General features: G+C 41.4%; 1 protein-coding gene across 4 annotated transcripts in view; it reads left to right on the top strand.

Moving 5' to 3' along the window:
• The first annotated feature begins 3,915 nt into the window (after window positions 1-3,915).
• Window positions 3,916-8,732, top strand: part of BBS9 (Bardet-Biedl syndrome 9) — a 417,930-nt gene continuing 413,113 nt past the window's right edge. For all 4 annotated transcript variants that reach the window (XM_045792884.2, XM_045792882.2, XM_045792886.2 and 1 more), the window contains exon 1: window positions 3,916-4,583. The gene's annotated coding sequence lies outside the window, so the exon portion shown is untranslated. The remainder of the gene's footprint in view (window positions 4,584-8,732) is intronic.

Genomic DNA, 8,732 nt, shown 5'->3' with positions numbered 1-8,732 from the left:
CCAAGTCCGCGCTCGGAGCGCTGGGGCCCCGCCGCCAGGCCGGCCGGGGTCGGAGCGCGCCCCCTGCCGGCGTCTGCTAGCTAGGCGGGGCAGGGGAGGCCTGCGGGGTAGCCCCGCCCCCCCCCCCCCCCCCGCGCGCGCCCCTTCCTCGGGAGGCCGGGGACCCGTGCAGGGCCGCTTTGCGGCCCCTCTGGCAAGACGCGGGCCGGGAGCGGGGGGGGGGGGGGGGCGCTAGACGCGGGCTGCTGCTATGTGGTACTGGGATTCACCCAGCTTTGAAGAAAGCAAACTACCCCAGAGAAATTCTCTAATCTTCAGAGCGTGGTTAAAACGTAGTCAGTCTACAGTGTATCTAGACAAGGTTTGGGTGCTAGAAGGAAAGCTATAGACATGAGTGTTATGTGCTGGTTATTGAGCTAAGCCCATAAGAAAAAGTAGATTTATTCTTTAAAAACTTACTAAGTGCTGTTATTACCCTTACTTTATACATAAGAAGGAGGCCGAGAGAGTTAATTAACATGTCCAAGGATGCAGAAGTAGGAAGTCATGGAGCCAGGTTGCGAATTGTTAAAGGGCTTAACTAGGTTGCATTTTGTAAATGTATCTGATATGTGAAGTTATGATCACTGTTTTAGCTTTAACATAATGGAAGAAACCACAAAGGAAGTAAAAGTGACAGCATAGGGAGTATTTCCCTCAAATGTGGCGTTCACCTTAGTTAATACTTAAAATATATGAGAAGCTTCTTCATATTTATTAGAGAGCATCTAAATGAAGGAGTGCACAAGGGTATGAATAGAAACACAATATTACACTGATGGGTCCTAGAGCTTGGAAATTAGGTTCTCCCCCTGGAGGGAAGAACTGGTGCATAAACCAATCTAAAAGTTGATGTAAGTTACCTGAACCAGTAGGTGCCCCATAAATACCCTGGTTGGGAGGTGTTCAAGTCTGGTTTTCTGGGTCTCCTAGAGGTTTGATGAACTACCTGATTCCCTTGAAACTAGCTTTTGTTTAACCAGCTAGAATGGATTCTGTTGTCTGTGACTAAAAAACTCTGTCAGAAACAATGTTTGGTTGAGGAAGAGGCAGAAGCAGACCACCTGCTCATGCAGGGCTCCATCCCAGGACTCTGGGATCATGACCTGAGCCAAAATCAAGTCAGATGACTAATCACTTGAGCCACCCAGGTGCCCCGCAAAGCTAGTGTTTAAAATTAACCTGGATATCCTGATACTAAAGGAATATAATGGTAGTATAATTCATTATTTAGAAACATAAGGTTTCCTTTTTACACTTTAGAACCACCTCTTACAGTTCTCATTCATGAGAGGTGAGGATACTCAATAACTCAGTCATTTGAATGGTGAAGGCCTTGGTCCCAGCTTGTGCGCAAACCCCTGCTACTGGTGCAATTCCACATGTTTGAGCACATCTAGTCCATGTTTGCGGTGAGCTTTCCTGGATCCTGATAGTATCAGGGCCCATTGAGTCTCCTGAGCAAGAACCCACTCACTAATGGTCATAGGCATCAGGCACCCAAGCTTGCCAGCAGCAAAGCCACCCGAGGAGGGAAGAAAGAATTCCAGTCATTGGGTCGGTGTGAGCCACTCAGATTTATCTCTGGTATGTACCATGGAGTTGTCTGAACTCTGGGGAGAGCCAGAAGATGTAAGGTTATAAAGGTGAAGGAAAGAGCCAATAAAAATTTCAAAAACATTCATTTATTCATTCATCAAACACTGAATTAGACCTGCTATGTGAATATGTTCTGAGTGCAGAGGAGAAACCAATCTCTGCCTTTGTGGAGCTTATATAAGAAAAATGTTGAACTGACAATTACCCATATGTTAAAATGTCAGTTATGATCAGTTCTACGAAGATATATTGGGGTATCTATTCTAGTGGTGGTCCAGGAAGCCTTCCCAGGGGGAAGGGACATATCAGCAGAGGTTTAAAGGATGAGTAGGAGCTGGTGGAGCAAAGATTGTCCAGGATCTTGTAGACCTTGTGAAGGACCTGGATCTCTAAGTAAGTGTGGTACGAAGGTAAATGAAGAAAATAAAGTTGGAAGAAGTCATTATCATATTTGAATTTTAAACATTTCTCTAGCTACCATATAGTCCCACGTTACGTGATGCTACACATATTCTGCAGCTGTTGATGTACCAAATCTGCCTTTATGACATTCATTCATTCTGGAAATACTTATTTGGCCTGATAAATACTACATGCATGTTGTTCAAATTTTGGGTCAAGAGTCATTAGAGGATTGTGAAATCAACTAAGGGAATTGGCAGCAATATTGTAAACTATGAAATAATAAAGTAAAGAATAGAAAGTAGAAATATCAGAGGGCGTCACACACAAATAAGTTAAGTATTATCTTTCCAAATTAATTTTGTCCTCTGAGTTAAAGCAAAAAATAATTGAGATCTGTGTTCTGAATATGAAATGATCCCACATGCTTCATACAGTGCCTGGCTCAATAAATAATTGGCTTTGATGATGGGTACAGTCCTTTATGTCACTAATATGCATGAGGTTTAAAAAAAAAATAACATCTGTTGGGTGGGCAGTTCTGCTTTGGGGTGGCTTGATGGATCTCTGCAGTTAGCTGGTAGCTCTGCTGGGTTTGGTTGGTCTAAAACGACCTCACTCATGTGCCTAGTGGGGCAGTGGAGATGACCTGACAACATGTTTCTCATCATTCAGCAAGCTTCTACAGGTCATTCACATAGTAGTGGTTGCAGTATTTTCAAGAGAAGCATGTGAAGGAGAAGCACTTTTCGAAGCTTTGCTTGCATCATATTTACTAATGTTTCATTGACCAAAGGAGGTCAAATTCAGATTTAAGGGTAGAGCTGCAAAGTCACATTGTAAAGAAATGGGCACACAAAGATGGAAAAAAAACCATACAGCTATTTTTGTGAACTATCATACTCATTAAGAGGAATTATGGCACCAGTTGTTGAAAATAAACTTTTCATGCCAGAAATGATAAATTACCTTAGGTTTCCCAGCAAATAGAATTCTTCACACTGTCCCATGCTGTCACTGAAATAGGTTGAGTTTGGATATCGAGCTTTCAGAAAATTCTCCTGTCACAGGAAATATGTATTTTTTTAAAAAATTAAGCAGTTACATATCCTGTGGGTTGAAATATAAATTAGTAATTCAAGATAATTTTTTTTCTTTTTATTTTTTTTAAAGTAGGTTCCATGCCCAGCGCAGAGGCCAACATAGGACTTGAACTGAGATCAAGACCTGAGCTGAGATCAAGAGGCAGCTGCTTAACCAACTGAGCCATACAGGCACCCTAAAGGTAATTTTCACGTAATTATTTTCATACAGTATTTTATTCAATTATTAAAAAAACCTTTTATTCTAGGGGCAACGCTTTGCCTTTGAAAGCAAAGATGAAAAAAGTTTAAAAAGCTGGCATTATTATTATGTTCAATTGTAAAGCTGAACATTTACATACCTATATAACAGGTAATCCACTCTATGGCATATGCTAAAGAGCGCTGGACGTGTGATCAGGAGCCATGTATAAAGAACCTCACGCCAGCACTATTTCTCCTAGGAAAAAATAAGCACCTGTAAATTGTTTAAATGCTCCACCGCCTCCACGATGTTGGTCTTCCGCCCCGTCTTCCTCTTCAAGGTGAATGTGTACTGGGCCAGCACCACCCCGGCCACCCGGGCTCACACACTGGTGCTCACTACTGCGGCCACCCTGGCCACCACCGCCTGGTTCATATACTGGGCCTGTCGCGCCTCGGGGCGGGAAAAGTAACCACTCCCAGACACTGGGAAGCGCGAGCCCCTCCTGCACGAGCCCCGCCCCCTCGGGAAGCCCCGCCCTACGCGCTGACACGCAGGGCGGGAAGGCGTGGGAGGGGCGTGGCCTGCGTCCACAGCGGAGGCGGGAGGCTGGTGTTCCTCGGTGTCTACATCAGAGGAACCGTCAAAGACCGGAAAGGGAATGGTATTAATTATATCTGTGCTAATGAGGACTAGGGAGTGGTTCACTCCAGCTCCCTCCTTTAGAAATCTGATCCCAACCAGACCCAAGCAGAAAAAGTCTTCCGCCTTCCACCCTCCTCAGCCACTCTGGACTACAGCCCCCAGAAGGCATCGGAACTCAGCCATCTGACTTGCGCGGCGGTGTTCGTTGTAAAGTGCTATGACAACAGGGCGAAGATGGCTTGGAGTTAGGCGGGAGTGGGGAGTTGTCCCTTCCGCCGTTGCTGTCCTTTATCTGCTACATCCCACTGACTGCCTCCCTCACCATTTCCTCCTCTTTGTGAGAAGCAGGGCTTGCCGTTGTTCTGACCTGCCTGGTCTCTCCCAAGGGATTGATGCCGTTTTCCCTGCGCGTCTCCGGGGTTGACACAGAAGGGATGCAGGTTTACTCCTTGTGGGTCTCACTCCAACTCTGTGGAGCTGGTGGTGCTCCCTGGTGAGGCACTTTCTTGCTCTCGTCGTTGCAGCGCGGGGACCCCGGCAGGCGTTCTTAAAGGGAAATCTGCGGAGAGTTGGAGGAAAGGTGGAGCAGGACCCACCTGATTCGGCATAAGGTAAGGGTATGTCTGGAATTAAACATTGGGAGCGTGAATGCCCCTTCTGTGGTTTGTTTTGTGGGCAAGATTGATCCTCTGATGCCATGGAACGGTTTTGGGGGATATCGGATGATAGGTTTGCATTAAAAATAAAACAAAACGCAACTAGGTGCACAAAGTGTTTGAAATCTTATGAACATTTTTAAGAAAGGGTGATAAGAATTTTTAAAGATTACGTTCAGGAATGTCACGTGATGCACAAGCATCCTCCTCCCATGACACTTCAACAGGTCTTGTGAGCAAATGGTCAAAGCAATTCTCAGCCTATGACTGCGGTAGGATGCGTGCACTAATACCCTCTAATTCTTGCAATAGGATTATTGCTTCTCCTTCCCTCTCTGTATTGCAGACCACAGCAGTTTAGATGAATTGTGCTGATTTTTATCAGCATCTCCTTTTCCTAATTAAGCCCTACAATTGACTTCAATTTCCTGGAGAAATTCATAGTAGTTTTTTTTTTTTTTTCTTCTTCTTTTTTTTTTTTTTGCCACCTCACTTTTACTTTCAACATGAAACCATATCACACACATACACAACTTGAAGATGGTAGGGGGAAAACTATGGGTCTTAACTAAAGTTAGCCAGCATTTAGAGCAGCATTGATTTTCTAACTTGTTAGAAATATGTAAAGAGAATAATTGCTGAGTTTTTTTGTGTGAATAGACTAAATCCTTATTAAGAAGAATTAAAATAATTTTAATTTTGCAATAATTTTTTAATTAGAAGAATTAAAAATAAAAAATTGAAAATAATTTATAAGTTATTTGAGTTTAAGGAATTTTTAATTTTGTGTAATTGTGTGTAATTGCTCTTAAATTACAACCACACACTTATATTTATGGTACAGGTTCTTGATGGAGACATTTACTGAAGGGGAAAAAATCCAGTATCAGTAGTATACAGTAGTTGTTAATGTTTTACACCTTTTGATTTATGTAGCAAGTCTTATTTCTCAGAATAAAGACTTTCAAATATTTCTCAAAAATTATTGAAACACATGATGTTATTATAAAACATCCCTGTCGATTAACATTTCAGTGAAAGATTACTGTCATTTTTTTTAATGTCCCATTTAAATATTCAGTCCAGAGGTTCAGACTGGCATTGCTCATACATTCCACCACCACCACTTCTGTTACTACTACTAGGTTACTACTGACATTTATTGGACACTTATTGAGTACATCCTATGGTTAAGCAGTTAAATGTGTTAGGCCATTTTATCTTCCCACCCCCCAGAACAATTAGGAGATTAGAAGGTGAGGGACTTGCTTAAAGTCACACTGCTGAGGTGTGGAATGGAAAAGGGAACCCAGGTCTGTTTAACTTCCTTTCCTGTGCTCTTTTGTCTTCTGTGTCTTTTATTGAAAATTTCAATACTGATTCCTTAAATATTGTCTTGAAAAGCATTATTCTTCTAATTCTACATATACTTGTCATTTTACTTGCCCTGCATGACCTGATTCCTACTTTCCAAAATTTGAGTCAGCACTGGCATGACCTGGAGAAAACAAAACTGCAAATATGAACAACAGTGTCAGCAGCTTAGCCTCCTAATTCCAGGATCTGCCTTCTAATCCACATATTCTCTCTCTCTCTCTCTCTCTTTTTTTTTTTAGAGAGGGAGAGAGAAGGGAAGGAACAGAGGGGGGTGGAGAGAGAGACAGAGAGAGAGAGAGAATCTTAAGCAGTCTTCTCACCCAGTGTGGAACCAGACTCGGGGCTCAATCTCACAACCCTGAGATCATGACCTGAGACCAAGTTAAGATTGGATGCTTAACTGACTGAGCAACATAGGCGCCCCCACATTTTCTTTCCACAGGATTCTTGGGGTTATCTTTGTTGAAGCAATTCTTGTAGTCATCCTTCCATATTGTAGGACTAGGCCCATGGGGTGTTAAAACATCCATATCTTTTTTTTTTTTTTTAAAGATTTTATTTATTTGTTCGACAGGATAGAGATAGCCAGCGAGAGAGGGAACACAAGCAGGGGGAGTGGGAGAGGAAGAAGCAGGCTCATAGCGGAGGAGCCTGATGTGGAGCTCGATCCCATAACGCCAGGATCATGCCCTGAGCCGAAGGCAGATGCTTAACCGCTGTGCCACCCAGGCGCCCCTAAAACATCCATATCTTAAATGAAAACTAAATCTCAGTAAATTTTGATGTGGAAGATAATGTATGTAAGTACGTATTAAAAACAAGAAAATGTCAACTGTGGAAGAGTATTTCTGGAGTTTTGGGGATCAAGAGAGTATCTTCTATTTATTCTAACGAGGCATAAGAAATCACTCTTTTGTGGTTGTAGGTATGGATGTTTTAAAACTTTTGAGGGGCGCCTGGGTGGCACAGCGGTTAAGCATCTGCCTTCAGCTCAGGGCGTGATCCCGCCGTTATGGGATCGAGCCCCACATCAGGCTCCTCCGCTATGAGCCTGCTTCTTTCTCTCCCACTCCCCCTGTGTTCCCTCTCTCGCTGGCTGTCTCTATCTCTGTCAAATAAATAAATAAAATCTTTAAAAAAAAAATAAAACTTTTGAATTATTGTTTTCTAGTCATCCTTTAAAAATTTAATTAGGTGGGGTGCCTGGGTGGCTCAGTCGGTTAAGCATCTGCCTTCAGCTAAGGTCATGATCCCAGGGTCCTGGGATCCAGCCATATGTGGGGCTCCCTGCTCAGCAGACAGTCTGAGTCTCCCTCTGTTCCCACCTCTCCTGTTCAATCTCTCTCTCAAATAAATGAACAAAATCTTCAAAAAAAAATTATTTAGGTGTATGAAATACTTTCTTGCAGTTTGAACTTGCAGTGATTACAATTAATATCAACAGAGTATATCTTTTTAGTCTTTGTGGGGTGGCTGCACTTTTTTAGGGCTCTGGAGTAGACAGCCTGCTTTGGGATGCTACTTCTACTTACTAGTTGTGACCACTTGGCCAGGTTTCTTAACCTCTCTGTATTCAGAGATACCTGACTAATAGTACCTACCTTTTACTTTGTAGTTCTGTTTAGAAGATTAAAATAGAGTACTTGCACAGCACTTAGAACACTGCCTGGGATTAGTAAATGATTAGTAACTGTTAGCTATTATTTTCCTTTCTAGTGAAGGGAGATGCTAGCCATCGAAAACCTGATTTTTGGTTTTTGTTTTTCGTTTACTTAAAAACAGAAAATCACTGAGGATCTGGAAATCAACATTGAATGAATAGGGGTTAAAATGCAAATCCTTGTTTCTTATTTTTAGTCAAGGCAGTTAACTAAACCAAATAAAAAATCAATTTATACATATTTAATTTTTTGTTATTCAGTATACTTTTTTTGTTTTTGTAACAGAAAATCCAGGTTTCACAGCTGAAAAATGCCCCTTGTTTCTCCTATATAATTTGTATAGTTGAATGTTATTTTTGTATATTCGCAGATATGTGCAACCATTACTTGCACTGCAGTCAATTTTAGAATATTTTTGTCACCTCAAAAAGATACCTTGCACTCCTACTCCTTATCTGTAACTCTCCTGTCCTTTCCTTCCCACTGGACTGAAGCAGCCACTAATTTACTTTCTGTCTACATGGATTTGCCTATTCTGTACATTTTATTTGTTTATTTATTTGTTTGCTTATTTATTTTTAGTTGAAGTAGTATTAACATGCAATATTTAGTTTGAGATGTATTCTATATGTTTTATATAAGTGGAATCATAAAATATGTTGTCTTTAGTGACTGGCTTCTTTCTCTTAGAATGTTTTCAAGGTTCATCCAAGTTGTAGCATATATCAGTACTTCTTTTTTTTACTGCTTAATGATATTCCATTTTATGAATATGTCAACATTGTATTTATATCCATCAGTTGATAGACATTTGGATCATTTCTACCTTTTGACTATTATGAATAATGCTACTATAAATGTTCATGTATAAGTTTTTATGTGGACATGTTTTCATTTCTCTTGCAACCTTGGACTGAAATTGCTGGATCATATGATTACTCTATGTTTAATTGTTTGAGGAATTGCCAGATCACTTTCCACAGTGATTGTGCCATTTTACACTCCCACCAGCAGTGTATGAGTGTGTTGATTTTTCCACATCTTTACCCATACTTGTTTCTGTCTG

Source organism: Ursus americanus, chromosome 3 (assembly GCF_024610735.1).
Source record: "Ursus americanus isolate L20-20 chromosome 3, mUrsAme1.1.p, whole genome shotgun sequence".
NCBI lineage: Eukaryota > Metazoa > Chordata > Mammalia > Carnivora > Ursidae > Ursus > Ursus americanus.
The sequence above is the reverse complement of the archived record's forward strand: the minus strand, read 5'-3'. Positions and strand labels throughout refer to the sequence as shown.